The sequence below is a fragment of the Patagioenas fasciata genome, chromosome 20 (assembly GCF_037038585.1).
Source record: "Patagioenas fasciata isolate bPatFas1 chromosome 20, bPatFas1.hap1, whole genome shotgun sequence".
Lineage (NCBI taxonomy): Eukaryota > Metazoa > Chordata > Aves > Columbiformes > Columbidae > Patagioenas > Patagioenas fasciata.
In genome coordinates, this window is record NC_092539.1 from 6,933,980 (window position 1) to 6,950,135 (window position 16,156).

The 16,156-nt window shown below is 55.4% G+C and overlaps 1 long non-coding RNA gene across 7 annotated transcripts in view; it reads left to right on the plus strand.

Moving 5' to 3' along the window:
- The window catches only part of LOC136110590 (uncharacterized), a 102,671-nt gene that overhangs the window by 80,455 nt on the left and 6,060 nt on the right, over nt 1-16,156 (plus strand). For 6 of the 7 annotated variants that reach the window (XR_010652633.2, XR_011742010.1, XR_011742007.1 and 3 more), the window contains one exon: nt 13,501-13,618. This is a non-coding gene — a long non-coding RNA (uncharacterized lncRNA). Of the gene's footprint in view, nt 1-6,115; nt 6,194-13,500; nt 13,619-16,156 lie in introns of those variants that run through there. The other variant, XR_011742006.1, reaches the window with a different exon arrangement.

Consider the following 16,156-nt stretch of genomic DNA (forward strand, 5'->3'; position numbering starts at 1 on the left):
CTGCTCTGCAGCAGATACTGGTCCTGCGATGGGCTGGGAGAGCCTTGTCACTTGGCTGTCTCCACCTCTGCTGTTCCCCTTGCACACGGGTCCTTCGGGCCCTGAAGAATGATTTAGCAGCTTGGAGCAAGCTGCTCCTCACTCTTTGTGTGCTGAGCAGTGATTCGGGGTAAAGCTCCCTCCTAGGACACATGCAGAAGGTGCATGGGGCTGAGGTTGCAGAGGACTTTGAGAGCCCCAGAGGAAGGTGCTGGGGAAGAGGAACGCACTGAAGCAGTTGGTACAAGCACTGCTGGGCAGGGGATGTAAAACCTCAGCTTTGGGAGAGCCAGACAGGCTCTAGGCAAGATTTTGGGGATGTCTTCAGTCTCCTGCTCAAGGTCAGGCTTTGTGCATCCACCTAGGAAGCTGTGGGTTGGCATCCTCAAGCCCAGGAAATTATTTTAGTCTGAGTTTGTGGGAACAGCAGGAAAGGGCTATTTATGCAGAAAATGGTTTCCAGTAAAGACGCTTCCTTTGGGACCAGAAACTGCTGAGATGTACTGGAAGTCTTTTCACGTTCCTGGGACCGTCCTTGACCGCCAACAGAGAGCCAGCCGTGTGCCATGGCCATGCCAGCGCCCAGCAATGTTCCCATCCCTGCTCCCAAAAACCCCTTCCCCAGCTTTCCATGACCACACAGGCAGAGAGGGGCTTTCGAGGTGCCTCTTGCTCTGCATTGCCTGCTGATGCTCCTCTTGGTCCTACAACAGGTCCTTCAAACCTCTTGAGACTTCCCTTGGCCCTCACTGTTTCCTTCTTTCCTTCTGTTTTTTGAAGCCGTGTGGCTGCAGAGCGCTGGCGGGGATTTTGCTGGTTTCAGGGTTTCTTACCTCACGGTTGCAGAGCCGAGCTCAGCAGCACGACGTCAGACCAGCCTAAAGGCTCGAAAGCCAACAGGGAAATAAGAGCAAGCCAACCGGTCTCTCTTCTTTTCTTCTTTTTCTTGCAAATCTTGTTATTTAAAGGCCGATCTCTGATTTTTCAATGGTCTGGGAATCTTTAGGAGCTCTGGATGCTCAGGCTTTGGCCATGCTGGTTTGGGCTATTTTTTCGACATATTTTCCTTTGGAGTTGGTAAAACCTGCAGATTCAGTCCAGCTGACTAATATTTCAGGTTATCAAAAATGACAAAAGAAAGGAAGAATGAATGAATGTAAGGCCTCCGGGAGAGGGAAAAGAATCCCTGTGACTCACAAGAACACTCTATTTTTGAGCCTGAAAACACAAAATGGTGCCTGTTCCCTGCTGCCCCTTGCAATGTGCTGGGTGACTGTCACCATCCAGAGCTGGGTTTAGGTTCTGGGGCTGCCAAGTCCACGAACCATTACCGTTATATCTTTTCTACATCTCTCATCTCTCAGCCCCCTCCTCGCTCCTGAAGGACCCACAAGGTCCAGGCTGAGAGGTGGTTGTGCTGGAGTTTGAAGGCATCAACCCTGTCCTGAGCATCCATGAGCTAAAAGAAACGTAGAGTGGGCATTGAGCATTTTTTTTCCCATACAGATGATATCCAATAGAGATTTCAAGCGATGAGTGCTGTCTGTGATGGCTTGGGAGCACATCCAGCCTTTCCCTCAGCTCATCTCAATGAGCTTGTGCTGCTCCAAAGAAATGTCCTCATGAGCATTTGTCAGTGATTGCCATCGAAACAGGCAAAGAAAGAAATCTATAACCTGGGGTCAGGCCCCTCTTCCAGGCTCTCATGTCATGAGAGTCCCCCCACCTCCTCCTTAAAACCACAGGGAGCAGCCCCCGTGCGCAGCGTCTCGTCTCGCTGTCACGGCTCGGCTGTAGCCCGCGGCCGGGAGGTCACCAGCTGTCGGTGGTGAAGAGCTGGAGTGGTGTCTTGGGGACACAACGGGTCTGGGCAGCTCGAAGTGACCCCGTCACCACAGCTGCCCTAATGGGTGAGCCATGCCGGTGCTGCTGGCCGGGCTGGGGTGGAGGATGCTCCTTGCTGGGATGGATGATGCTCCTGGCTGGGATGGATGATGCTTCTTGCTGGGGTCCACCAAGGGGAATCCACCACGGAGTTAATGCGTGCTCTTGTTTCAGTCGTCTTTTATTAACGGGTTTGGCCCAGTGCCACGCGGGGAGCATGGCTAGGGGCTGGCGGAGATGTTTTTTGTCGAGCGTTGTGTCTCCTCGGTGGAAAGGACAGTTGGCTGAAGCGGGGTGTGTGTGAGCGCGGCAGCCACTCTGCCTGGGGAGAGCCCAGCTGCTCTCCTCGGCGCTTAATTCCCGGGGGCTTTGTGGGAGCACGAGGAAGCTGCTCCCTCCCGAACCCCGCCGGGGATTCTGCTCGAGCTGTGGCAGATTGCTGCTCCCCGCGTCAGCTGGGTGGGTGCTCAGGTGTCCCATCTGTGACACCCGGGAGAGATCTGTCCCCATGTGACATGTTGGGCTTTCCCTTGGCTCAAGGGTGGTGTGGCCCACACGGCTCCTCTGCCCGACCCAGGCCAGGTCCTGCTCAGCTCTGCTTAAGCCCAGCCCTGCGAGCAGACCACTGGGTTTTAATATCTCCATCTGCTGGAAATGGTCTCCATCTCACCCAGCCTTTGTTTCCTCCTAGTTCCTCCTTATATTTCATGGTGTTTCCCCCTCTTAGTCTTGCACACCTCAAGGCTGTTGGTGCAAGCCCAGCCTTCAGGCTCGTGCTTGTTGAGCTGAACCCTCACCTGTGTGAGCTGGGTTATTTCATCTGCTCCCCGGCACGAGCGGTCCCTGAAGCTCAGCTCAGCCCTGGCTCGGCTCGGGAACAGCACGTCCCCGTGAACCCGAGCCCCAGAACGGCACAGGGGAATGACGCAGCGAAGGTGAAATATCAAAGGGAGAGGGGAAGTGCATGGCAGGAGCAGGGGAAACGCGGGAGAGAATAGCCGGAGCTGAGCTCAGCGGGGCGGCTGCATGCACGGAAGGGAAACGGGAAAAGGATGCAGCTGGGACCGGCTGCAGCACCGGTGTCTCCTGTCCCTACAGCGTTACTGCTGCTTGGCCCCCTGTCCTGAGCACTGGGGAGGCTGCACCTAGAATCCTGGGGCCAGTTTTGGGCCCCTCACGCCAAGAAAGCCCTTGAGAGGCTGGGGAGAGTTGAGAGAAGGGAACGGAGCTGGTGAGGGGCTGGAGCACAAGTGTGATGGGAGCGGCTGAGGGACCTGGGGGTTCAGCTGGAGAACAGGAGCTGAGGGGAGACCTTCTGATCTCTGAACTGCCTGAAAGGAGCTTGGAGCCAGGGGGGGTCGGGATCTGGTCCCAAGGAACAAGCGCCAGGAGCAGAGGAAACGGCCTCAAGTTGTGCCAGGGGAGGTTTAGGGTGGATATTGGGAATAATTTCTTACTCAAAAGGGCTGTCGGGCATTGGAACAGGCTGCCCAGGGCAGTGCTGGAGTCACCATCCCTGGAGGGGTTGAACAGAGGTGGAGATGAGGTTCTCAGGCACACGGGTTAGTGCCTGTGTTGGGTTAACGATTGGACTCTATGATCTTGAGGGTCTCTTCCTACCAAAATGATCCTATGGGCTGGAGGAACAGGCAGGGTCGGGGCTCCCAAAGCTGCCCATCACGGATTGCAGCAAATGCTCATCTGTGCAGCTCAGGAGCTCATCCAGGAGCCACCCAGCAGCCACCAGGGATGCTCTCGGGCATCCACATCCCTGTGCCAGCAGCTGGCTGCAAGGCAGCCGCCCCGATCCAGCGATCCCCAGCTCAGGCTCGCTGCAGATCCACCGCCGTGCTGCCAGCCGCTCCCCGCGGTTGTTTGGAGACATCGCGGGGCAGATCGTGTCCTTCCAACCATCCCCGGCACGTAGCGAGGGCCGGCGGTGTCACCACCATCAGGGCCGCCTATGGAGAAGTGGCACAGGCCATCCCAGGGTGGCTGCTGTCCCTTCAAGCGCTCTCGGCTTTGCCCAGGGACAACTGAATTTTTTGGTTTGCTTCTTTTTCTTTTTGCATGTGGAGTTTTATTTTTAGCTGGAAAGAAAACAGCCTTTAGAAAACAAACGCACGCAAAGTTTTCATGAAAAATTCTCAATCTAATGGGATTTTTTTTCTCTTCTTCGCAAAAGTGCCCATGACATTTCTAAATGAAAGGTTCCTCCTGTCCTTTTGCTTTTCCCTCCTCAATCTTCAGTGCAATTTCTCCCTTCCTTAAGCTGCCCTGTTTTCCTCCCCAAGATATGCTCTTTCAGGAGGAGAAACAGCAAATATAGGGACTGTTTTTTCTGGAGTGTTGTTTTTTTCAAATTAAAAAAAGAGGAAAATGTAGTAGAAACTTTACAAAAATGTCCCTTTCGAATGCATTAAAATGGAATGTGATGAATAATTTTTGGTTGTTTCCCCTTTCTTCCAACCAGTTCTCATCTGTCCTTGGCCTTGGTGAGGGAGAACTGGGACAGTAAATGGCAGAATCAGCTCCTGCTCTTTCTTTCCTCAAGGGAAAGATTTTTCTGTCCCAGCTGAGGTTCTTCCTTTGGGGCTGGAGAGGAACTTGTGAAGCTGTGGGCACCCAAATGCAACACCTGGAGGTGCTCATGCCCTTGACCTTCTCCTCGCGTGGCCTCGCTCTTCACGCCCATGGGCTCGGGTAGGTGGTTGATCGCTTGGAGTTGCCGCGGGGATTTGATCAGCCACCATTGACTCGCTTGGAGCAGAGGATAGTAGTTTTCCTTCCAGGTTAGAAATACTTCAGTTGCCCTTCAAAAGCGGTGGCTGGTTTCTCAGACTTGAAGGCACCAGAGGTGGGGACACTTCTGTTCTTGGAGAACACAACTCTGCACCTTCTTGGTACCCAGAGGCATCCAAACCAGCAGCCACATTTCAGAAACTTCTTGTCCATGGTGGGTCTTGTCTGACCCAGCACAGGAGCCTCTTGGTCCTTAGAAGAAAACATCTGAGGACATGGCAGGCTGAGGTTGCACCTTCCACTGCGAAACTCTGGGCTCAGCAGAACTAATTCGGTCACCAAATTAAAGCCATTTCCCATAGATCCCATCAGAGCAGACGGTGCTGCTCTGTCTCATGTACCTGGACCTGTTGGCTGGGAAGGGGACACGCTGGGGGACGTCTTGGGATGGGGCTGGTGTTCATGTGTGTGTCTGGTGGGAGCTGCTGCCTGTTTCTCTTCCCAAACCTCAGGGAAATATCAAGTGCAGTGGCTACTGCAGCCTATGCAGGAGCCTCACAACTCCCAGCCATGCAAAGCTGTAGTGTGGAAGGGGGACAAAGCAAACACGCTGTGTCCAGGCTGTTTATTTTGTGCTGGGGTAAGGGATTTTTTTATTTCAGACATGCGCTGTGTTACTCAGCCATGACTCGAGAACTTGTGAGCAATAAAGTCATCCCGAAGTCTGCCAAAAAAAAGTCTTCTTAGCACACCCACCTCATCACACGTTCCCACTGTAGCTGCTTTCGTGCGATCTGCCGCTGAAAGGCGACCACCTCGCGGGGAGGTTGCGGTTGCCATCTGCGAGCTTGTGGCAATCGCCCATGGACCGACCCATGCCCATCGGTGTCACCTGCCTGGTGACTGTGACCCTTTGCCAGCAGCATCTCAAAGATGGTGGGCTGGGGCTTGCTCCAAAATCCAAGAGAAAACAGAGCTGGAAGGGGCTGTGTAGTCTGGTGTAGTCATCTTCCCTCAGCCCAGGCTGGGTCTTGGATTTGGGATGCTGGTTTTGACCTTTTGGGATCAAGGCTTGAGCTGAAACCCACATGAGGTGGCCAGCCACGGACACCTTCCCGCTCCTGCCCATCAGGGCTGACTGGATGGGGGTGATGTGGGGCTCCAGAGCCCTGCACCGGCCCCCGCTGCTGTTTGAGGTGTTGACCAGCAGGTGTGGGGCATCCCCAGGCTGTTGGGAGATGTGGGAGGGAAGCAGTGCCAAACCAGCAGAATGCTGTTGGAAGTACCTGAGGAAGTACGTATTGATGCTAAAACTCATATTATGGGGGGCTGAATGGTCCCCTGGGTGAGGAGGCAGGGTGCCAGGTTCCCACGTGTGACAGCCCTCCTCCTGGGGTTGTCACCCTGCGTGTGGGGTGGTGTTTGGGTACTGGATCCAACGTCTCCAGGATGGGGATGCTCCTGGAGCTGGATATGGGGGCTCACTGCGGAGGGAAGCCCTGCTCTGTGGAAGGCAGGAAGGGTCAGGGTAAGAAACACCCCCATAGTGGTGGGGTGGGATGGAAGGGATGGGGTTGGAGAACCCCCCATCACCTCCCCACTGGTGCAGCAGGGAGGGGGGTCCGGGCAGAAGCCCCTCACTTGAATTACCTGAGTAAAAGCTGCCTCCGCCACGGCCTCATCTCCCCACCCCTTTCCCTGCGCCGGGGCTCTAAATAATTGATATTGCTGATAAATAATAGATCTTGTATTTGCTCCTTCGCTTTTCCGTGCCGGGGCGTGTGCGGTGGCAGCCCGGCGGTGCTGCAGGAGGGGTCCGGGGACGGGGACACGCGTGTGTCAGGCCGGGGTAGGGAGCTCTGTAGCGGGGAGAGCATTCCGGGGAGATAAAGGGCTGGTTTGATGTGTGTTCATGTGGCGGGGCTGTTTTGCCTTGCATGCCTTTCTCTTTTGCTTTATTTTTTTTTCCTGGAGTGAAGCCTGGCGCCAGCAGTCTGGAACCAGCCTGACAAGCTTTTGAGTTATGGAAAGGGGGGAGGAAGGGGGGAGGAGAGAGAAAGAGGGAGCGAGAGAGGCAGGGAGGAGGAGGAGGGCGAAGGCAGAGGGAGGCAGCTGGGATGTGGATTATTAGGGGAGAACAAGAATACACACAAGAGGCTGGGGGGGTGAGGGCTGGGGGCTACTGGGGCTGGTGGGGAGGGGACGGAACCGGCTTCTAGCAAACCTTTCAAAGGAGGTTTTTTTTTCTTGCATGGGGGGAAGAGGGGGAATTGAGTCATTTTGGGCATGAAACGCAAACCTCGCCGCGTCAAGGAACAAGGAAGTTTTTTAAAGCGCCAATTAAAGGGCTTGGAGAGGTCCGGGGCTTTTAAACAGCTTTGGGAAGGGGGGGTCCTGGCCGGCGTTCAGGCTGCCGTCCCATCAGGACATTCCTTTCTGCTGAACGCTGCTGCTCCCGGCCCTCTCCTCCTCCTTTTCCAAGCTGCCATCGAATCCTTTCCAACTCCCGCGTCTGAACCCGGAGAACTTTGCTCTGTTTCATCTCGCACCGCCTGCCTCCCCCCCGGCCCCCAGCTTTGATCACAAGCTGCTTGCACAGGGAGCCCCCCCGGACCCCTGCGATTCGCACGCCTGGGACATGGGGGCCCAGGAGCCAGCAGTCCCTCCAGGAGCCGACATTGCCTAAAATTCTGCCCCCCCCCACCCCCAGTTGACGGAGACCCCCATCTGCCATCACCTCCCTGCTCGGGGAAGGCGGCTGCTTCAGCAAATTGGTAGCAGTGATGCCGGGAGGAGAAGGGCTCGTTGCTTAGTGATGGGGCTGCTGCCCCCCAAAATGGGAGAGGGTGAATGAACGTGCCCCATGGGGGCTGCGAGGGGGTGGGTTGGGCAGCGTGTTTGGAAAGGTCCCATTGGGATCACCATGCCTGGGAAAGCCACATAGTACCCAAGAGGGCTGATCCTCTGCTCAGGGTGGGGGTTCAGCAGCAGGGCCGGGGTCCCCAGCAAACTGGAGCAGGAGTATTGCAGAGGGAGGCTGGAGCAGCTCCATGGAACGTTTCCCCCACCCCAGACACCCCCTCATTGCCTCCCGGTCGTGAGAAGCACAGGAGCAAACACAACCCCAGCACTTCAGCCTACCGTGCCCGCCTTTCGGAGCGGGGATTGAGCTGTAGCGCCAAGGAGGAACATGGCCAGGCTCGGGGGAAAATCCAGAGCGCTGGCGAGGGAACGGGATTTGGAGCCGCTTTGCAGGGGCTTTGTTTGGTTTGGTGTCAGCGCAGCCTATTTAATTCCAACGACTGGAGAAGGTTGGGGAGAAAGGAGCTCTTTGTTAAAGGCTGAACAGCCCCAGGTCTTTAAGTCACCTGGTGCGAAGAGCTCTGAGAAGTTGAGATAGTCCAGGGACTGGGGATTTTGGGATGGGCAGATTTCGCATTGCTCACACCTCTAAGGGAAGCGTGAGAGTGTGGGTTCATGCACCCAGCTCTCAAAGAAAAGCCTCGCAGAAGCCCAGTGAAGCACCACCACTATCAACCAAGTCTTTGTTTTTGCAGAGGAGGTTGGAAGGGGGAACACCCAGTTTTTGAAATCTCCATTACAGGTTGTCTATGAGCTGCAGCTCTTCAACAAAAAAACCCCACTTCTTTCTCTGGGTTTCCAGGAAGCAAAATGTTGCCCTCCGCTGTTTGCAGTGTAGCTGGAACAGAGATCTCGCTGCGTCCGAGCCCAGCCGGTGCTTTGCTCCAGTGTAACATCCCCAGTGGTGGCCAGGGCCAGGTGCTTTGGAGTGGAACAACTCCTACCCAGCCCACAGATGCTGCAAAGACCTGTGAGAGGTCTGGTAATCCTCCATTAGCCACCACTAGCAAACACCTCCCAACTCTCGGGTGACCTGCTCCCACCCTCCACACGGGGCTGAGACGCGGAGGTTGGCCATGGGTTGGGTTGGGTTGAGTTCAGATTGAGATGGGTCCACTGAAGACCAGCCTCCTCACACTTTATGAAATAACAGTGCTAAGCAGCTCAGTTTTGCATCCTTGGTTCAAATTTCTCATTTTTCTCCCTTTTCTTTCTTCTTGGTGACTCTTTGAGCTCTTTCTGGTAACTATAGAGCCACGTTGGCAAACTTGTCCTCCAGGTCCTCCTTGCTGGAGATGCAACACAGATGGATCCGTAACACCAGTTGGCTTTTGTAGAGCTCCAACATCTAAATGTTGTGGGTCTTAAACTAGTAAATGAAGGGAATGATTACTCCTTTTTGTAGATGTGGAAACTGAGGCACAGGCTACTTATCTGGGTGAAAAGAAGTCAAGTTTTATGGCCAGGTGACATAGTTGCACTTGGAAACCTTTGCTGCATCGGCTTCTTTGGCATCTCTGGCTCTTGAGATGCTGCCAACAAGGAGGTGACACTTTTCTTCTTCATCTTGCCCAGAGCAGGAGCTGGGGACAGAGCCAGGGACACAGCCCCATGGCCCGTCCCTAACCCATCACCTCTCCGCTCACACAAGAGGCAGCAGGTGGAAATAAAACACAATTTGGGGCTGGCAGAGCTGGAGAAGAGTGAGATGAGTCTTGGTGGGGAGACCAGCCTCACCTTTCATATTCTAATGCCTTGCCTTTGCCTGATTTGTGAGCTTTCGGGAGTCCTGCTGGGAATTCGCTCCAACGGAGGCACACGCTGCCGTCCCTCGGTAAATTACACAGAGATATAATGAAGGAGGAGAAATCAGTTACTCTCTGACTGCGGCTCCCCAGGGGACCTTAATTCAAATATTTGTGGAGCTGAGCAAGTGGGGCGTTGGGGAGCCGCCGAGGTGGAGTGTCTCTCGACAGGTTGCTCGCAGGTGGTTGGTGATGGGGAGGCAGCGCTCTGGGCTGCAGGATTCGTTCCCAAAAGGGGTTTCAGGCTCATGACGATGCTTTGGGTGGTGTTAGCCAAGAGGAAGATGCTGGGGGAAGGTGGGATTGTGGTCCGGCTGCCTAGAAAATGAAGGTGGGTTCCAACCTGCAACCGGTGGCTGTTTGGATGGGGCATGCTCATGTGTGCCTTTGCCAATGGCTTTGAGCAGTGTGGGTGATGGGGGCACTTGCCCATGGCTGGGCTCTGCATCGCCCCAGAATGTCCCTTGGGACGGGATGGGGACAGGGACCTGTGAGGGCACAACCTGACCCTCCTGTGGCTTCTTCCAGTGAGGGAGGAGCAGGGTTTGCAGAACCAGGCGAGCTCTCTGCTGCCCGCCTGGCCGCTGGTTTCAGTAAGACAGAAAGGGTTAAACGCAGCATGGCAGCGAGGAGGGGGTGAACCCCACATCGCTCATCTTAGGAATGAGAAAATCGATTTACCTCCAGCTCCATCCACAACCCACTCCCCCCCCGAGCCCTCAAGCCGGGTGTTCCGCCCTCTCTGCTCCCAGGAGCTGGACAATGGGACCTGGCCAGCTGCACCCACAAACAGGGCACAGCTGGGGGGCCACCCCCTTGCTGGCTGTGTGCAAGACCCCTTAAGTCCCGCTTTACCCCAATGGAGCTTGGCTTTGTCAAGGACACAGCGGCCCCTTGACCATGATGTGGGGCTCTTTCCTGCTCCAGCAGCAGCTGCTCTTCCTGAGCATGAAGAGCTGAGGTGCAGGGTGAACTGAACTAGGGTGTGGGGTGAACTGAAATGGGGTGCGGGGTGAACTGGGTTGAAGGGTACTTGGTCCCCAAGGAGAAGTGTTTGGGTAGGGACTGGGGCCAGCTGCATTCACCCAGTGCCACTCCGCATGGCCACGATCTTCTCTCATGGGTCCTGCACCATCACCCCAGTGCTCAGAAGTGACGCTGTTGCCAGAAGCTCTGCGTGTGTTCACATGCAGATGTGCGTCCACCCCACACCCCCTCCTTGCACCCCAGCTCTCCCGCTCCCCAACAGGCCGCTCCGCTCACGTCCCAGCACCACTCCCCGAGCGTGCAGCACTCACACATGCAAACACACATGCTCGCTCCACGCCGGAGCATCGCTTGCCATCCCTGAGTTTTATCTCTGGCTGTTGGGGCTGCCACGTGTCCTGAGGGTAATTCTGCACCCACCCACCCAACTGCACCCCAAACTGTGCCACCGGCAAGCACACGCACCCTCCCGCGGTCCCTCGCACGCTCGGTGCCGTCGGGGCTGCGTGCACACGCGGCGGCGTGCGGATCTGCAGCACAGCAACTGTTGGGAAGGGGAAGGAAAAAAACCCACAACAACACAGATTCAGCCGAGAGAGGTGGGGGGAGAGAGAGAGAAAGAGAGAGAGAATGACAGACTGCAATCCCCCTTGAGTGCCTAGCCTCATGAATATTAATAAGGTGGTAATTAAAATGCAGGGACACAGCAGGACGGATGCAGGCGCTGCCTTCGGAGCGCTGGGAACGGGGGGAGCGCGTCTTTCCAGGCAGGTTTTGATTCCGTTCTCTGATGAAAAGAAGAAAACGGAGCCTTCAACTTTAATCAGTTTAGGGTTTTTTTGACACGACATATCTTTAATTGCTGATATTTCTGCTCTTCTCAAACCTGGCTCCACCGACTCCAGTCTAAGCGGAGATAACGAGCCACACTGAAGTGCCATGGATTCGTGTTGTATTTACACCTTGACTTGTTTGCTGCTTTCTTGGGGTTTCACCTCTTTGCCCGGGGTTGGAGAGCAGAGCTGATCACCTCTGCAGCCAGGGGCTGGAAATGCAGCCTGGCATCTTTGTCGAACCCCCCCTCACCCAAGACCTCCCCCATGGCAGTCTTAAGGAAACCTGCCTTTTTTGGGTGCTAAATCTCTCTTCTTGGCCATGTATGGAGAGCTTGGAGTTGGAAGTGGTGCCACCTGGCCTGGGTGGCCAGGAATGGAGGCTGCGGACATGGGTGGTGGCAAGGAGAAGGTTGGGTTGGGTTGGGTTGAGCTGAGCTGAGTTGGATTGGGGTAGGTTGGGTTGGGTTGGGTTGGAGAGCTGGTCCATTGAGAACAGACTCTGTTTCCCCCACCCAGAGGAGGTTCCTCCAATGTAAGAGCAGAGATGGCTGTTGTGTTGTTGAGTTATTATTGAGGAGGCTTAAGTCTCCTCTAATGACCAGGGTTTCGAGGTTGGGTGAGGGTCCTGTGAAGGGTGCACAGGGCAGGCTCAGAGGTCTGTGAGCAAGGTCAACCAAAGTGTTCATCCTTCTTGGAGAAGAGTTACTCCAGTGGGTTTGGCCTATTGATGGAGTACCATGCTGCTGGGAGAATGAGAGTGTGAGTTGGTGCCCAAAAGGAATGTCCTGGGTGTGGGAACTGGACCATGTCAACCCCGAATGGGGATTTAGCAGGTGGTTTCTGGCAAAGTGGAATAGGGAATAAAAACAAAAAAACCAAACCAAACCAAACCAGACCAACAACCCAAACCAGTGCAAACAGTTGTTTTAGGTAAAGCCAGAATATTTGTTTTGGTCTGAAAATTTGGTTTGTTTTTTTTTTTTTTTGATTTTGGGGCATTGCCTGATTTTAAGCAGATGTCTTCTTTTACATTGAGGTCATTTCTTGAACTGAAAAAAATAGATTTGTTGGAATTAAAAAGTCAAAAAGATTCTTTTAGAAATGCCCAAATACAATAATTTATCATGTGAGTGACGGAAGAAGGAGGTTTAACGTGTTCAAAACCTTCTCCCCTTGCCCAACATACATATTGCTTTATTTCTTTTTCTTCATTCCAAACAATTTTTCGACTTCACCCTGACTTTCAGGATGATTCAGCCTTTTTGAATCTTCCAATTTTTGATAAATCTACTATTCCTTAAAAAAAACAAGCAAAAAAAAATCCCCCTTGGCTCTTAGAAAGTTGAGAGAGACCAAGTGAGTAGAGCAAGACCCCTGTCCAGGGTTGGAGTTGGCCATGGGAAGACACCCCATGTTTTCTGCATCACGGGTGAAAGCTACAGGTTTTACCCCACCTTGGAGATACTGTATTGCCCAGAGGGCGACTGTGATGTTCCAGGGAGTTGCTGTGATGTGTTTGTTTGCTCCTGCATCCTCCTGGGTCCAGAGAGATGTCCCAGGAGGACCCCCTGGCCTTCTGGTCAAACTGCATGCCTGCAATCCCATTCCTCCTTCCAAAGCTTTGGAGCTTTCTTTCCTTGGGAGCATGACCTTGTGCTTTGTTGACCTGCTTGCATGCAGAGATGGAAAAGCAGAGCTGCAGCATCTTTTAGTCGTTGAGATTTTGTTGCCTGGTGGGCCAGGGTCAGAGCTGTTTGTGTAACGGGGTCTTTTCCATCATGCATCTTCCTTCTCCACACTCATACTGGGGTGAGCCAAAGCTGGGGCTGATACGGGGTGAACCGCCACAAATCCCGCGAGTCTGTGTCCAGTCTTGCTCACTGAGTTCTTCGGGTTTTAATGGTTTTAGTGCATTTTGGGTTGGCAGGCGGCTTCTTTACTCGTCCCTTCTTGCTTTTTAATACACTGAGTACCATGGCTCGTGCCTGGGGCTGGATCTCTCCTCCTAGGCAGGTAATTTTGCAGGAATGGCATTCGAATTGGCTTTCCTTGGCCATGCTGAAGCTATGAAAGGTGAGGATGTGCTGGAGTCCCCATTAGGGAACATGACAGGCAGAGAGGACAGGCAGGTGAGGGACAAGGAGATGGGAGAGGCAGGGAAGACAGCACCCATGGAAGGGGCCATCCCAGGATTAGCCGGCCTCAGCCGGGGAGTTGGTGGAAAACAAAATCAAAGCTGCTTTGGGTGTTTAATGGGGAAAAAAAATCATTTCTCCTCCTGTTTTTTGTTTTGTTTTGTTCCTCTGCTTCTCCTCATTCTTCCTCTCCTTTCTCCTTCCCCGCAGTGCTACAAGAGCTGGTGTGAGGCAGGTCAAGGTCTAACCAGTGCCCGAGCCCCGCTTCGCCCCAGACCTCCCACCATGGCCGTCCAGCCTGTGCTGAAAAAACCCTGGGAAATATCAGGTTTGTCATGCAGATGGGGTGACAGGGCTGGGCATTGCGGTGGCAGGGACAGCCCCGGGTGACAGCCCCGGGAAGGGTGGGAGTGCAAAACCATATGGCAGACAGAGGGAGAAGACATGGCTCTGTTGTTAAAAAAGAATTTAGGTGGTGGTGGAGAAACACGAACGGGACCTGCTGACTTGTGTGGGAGCAGAGGCTGTGCTGGGGCTCAGCTGTAAGCACAGCGGGGGGGACAGGATGGGCCCCAGGTACCGCTTCCCGGTGACACCCCTCTGGCGGTCCCCGTCACCCCCGAGTCACATCCTGCTTGTGCTGGCTCGTGTCTCATCCTGCTGCCTGCAGTTTCTCAATCCCTTTGGCTCCCGCCAGCGTTTCCTGGCTGCTGAGGTTGCTGCGGGGCAGGCAGGGCTGGGGGGAGCTCCCGAGGCAGCGGGGAATTTAGGATGGGGGAGCAAACAGGAGTGTCCTTGCTCGCTGAGAGCCTGGTCCTACTCTGTGTCCTGCCATCACTTGCTTCATCCCCTGACCGTGGGCTGTGTGGGGCCACAGGGGCTCTGGCTGCACATCCCTGGGGCTCACATGTCCCCCACGCATCCACCCTGCTGCCTCGAGCCCCCGCAGCTGGGGCAGAAAGCGGAGGTGAGAGTGAGCTGGATGTTTATTCCCCCCCTCTCCCGTGCCCTGAGTCCCTGCACCGACCGATGGTTCCGCAGGGACGTTTGCAAGAGCCGAACTGGGGCTGCAGAAAGCGCTGCTGCTCCTGGGGGGCCGCGTCAGCGAGGAGCCCAGCCCAAGTCTGCACTCCCAGGCTGAGCTGCGCTCATGTCCTGCAGAGAAAACAAACACTGAGCTCCCTCCTACCCTACTTTACAGCAGAACTGCCATTTAAGGGAGGGTTTGGAGAGAAGACATCTTCCTCTTTCAGATTCCTTCTTGCCAGCACAACCCCTTTCCCCTGGCATATGCTGGACCCTGCTTTACGCAGCATCCCAGCAGCTAAGCGGTCAACCTCTGGCTGCAGCTTTCCTGTGCTCTCTGGGTCTCTGCTTTGCGCTCGGTGCCCTTTCCTCCTCCCCAGCCCCATCTCTGGACAGGCAGTGCTGACAGCTCGCCCGGCAGTGGGCTCCGGGAAAACCGGTGTCCTCCTCCGGGACGATTTGTGCCCTGGCACCGGAGCGGCCGCGCTGAGCCAGCCAGCGCAGGGGGTAACGGCGGCCGAGCCGGTGCCTCTTGGCTCGGCTCAGCGCTGGGGTGCTGGGCTTCAGATTTCTGGCCCTGAAGTCCTCCTGCAAGGGCCAGGAGATTTCAAGGGGAGTTCTTGTCGGAGCAGGGAGATGCTGCAATACAGCAGCGAGCTGGAGCCTTGGGAGGGTGGGTCAGTCTGCAACAAACTGTCTGGGATAACCTTGGTCAAGGCTTTGTGCTTTACTTGTCCTGCTGTAAAGCAGAGCCACAGCTCTTGCTGCTGTGCTGCTAAATCTGCTTGTGCTGAGAGCCTGGCTGGCAAGCGGGGAGAGCAGAGGGGGTCACACATACACCAGTTTATTTAGCACTGGGGTTGCACCGGGGTTTAGTCTTGGGGGACAGGGGAGCTTTCTCATCGCGTGGTTTTTACCCAGGCGTGACTTTGCCTTTGCTCAGCGCTTCCTGCCCACTGCGTTGAAGGAGAAGCTGACCCCCTGCCCTCAGCAGAGAGCTGCCAGCTCCTGCACCGCAGCGGGGCTCAGCCGCGGCTCCCACACCCGGGACTCCCCCCCCGCAGACCTCAGGGCCACGGGCCTGGAGCTGCCAGCCCCACTGCGACCCCTGAGCAGCAATGCATGGGACCCCAGCTCCCACCCTCACCCGGTGCTGAGCCCTGTAGAGAGTTGCAGGCTCGGGGTGCGGGTGCCCAGGGAGCATCTGTGGCTGGATGAGGAGCTGCCACGGGGACCACAGCCCCTGGGGTGCTGTATTTTGCTTTGCCCACCCTACGGGAAGGCAGGACACTTACTTCTGAGGGAGTCTACCAGGGTTATTGTACCCGCGTGGGGCTCGGGGCTGTGACTGCTCCTCTCCATGGACTGCTGGCACCCTGCATCCCCGCTCCTCCATCACCCAGCCCAGGGCTCCCGGGTGACGGTCGCTCCTCTCCGGGGGAGGTCTGGGCTCTCCGCTCCTTCCCTCCAAGGCCAGGCAATGGTTAAATTCCTTTCCAGCTGAGCTGGCAAGCAGAGCCCGAGCATATTAGTCAGATCCCTGTAGGGGGTGGGGAGGAGGAAGGAGCGAGCAGCGAGGAGGGGCCGGAGCGGAGAGCCGAGCGATTCTCCGGGGCGAGTGCAGGGAGGCAGCGCAGCAGGAGTTGCTGCTTCCCAGAAACTTGATTATTTTTAACCCAGGAAGAAGAAAGGACGGAAGGGGGCGGGGGGGGAGCAGAGGAAAAAAAATATAAAATAAAAAAGACGAAGGGGGTAAATCTGGAGGAAGTGGAAACAGGCAGTTGGCATTTGCAGGCAGCTTGGCAGAGAGGAGGTGGGCGAGGGTCGTGGTGTGGGGATG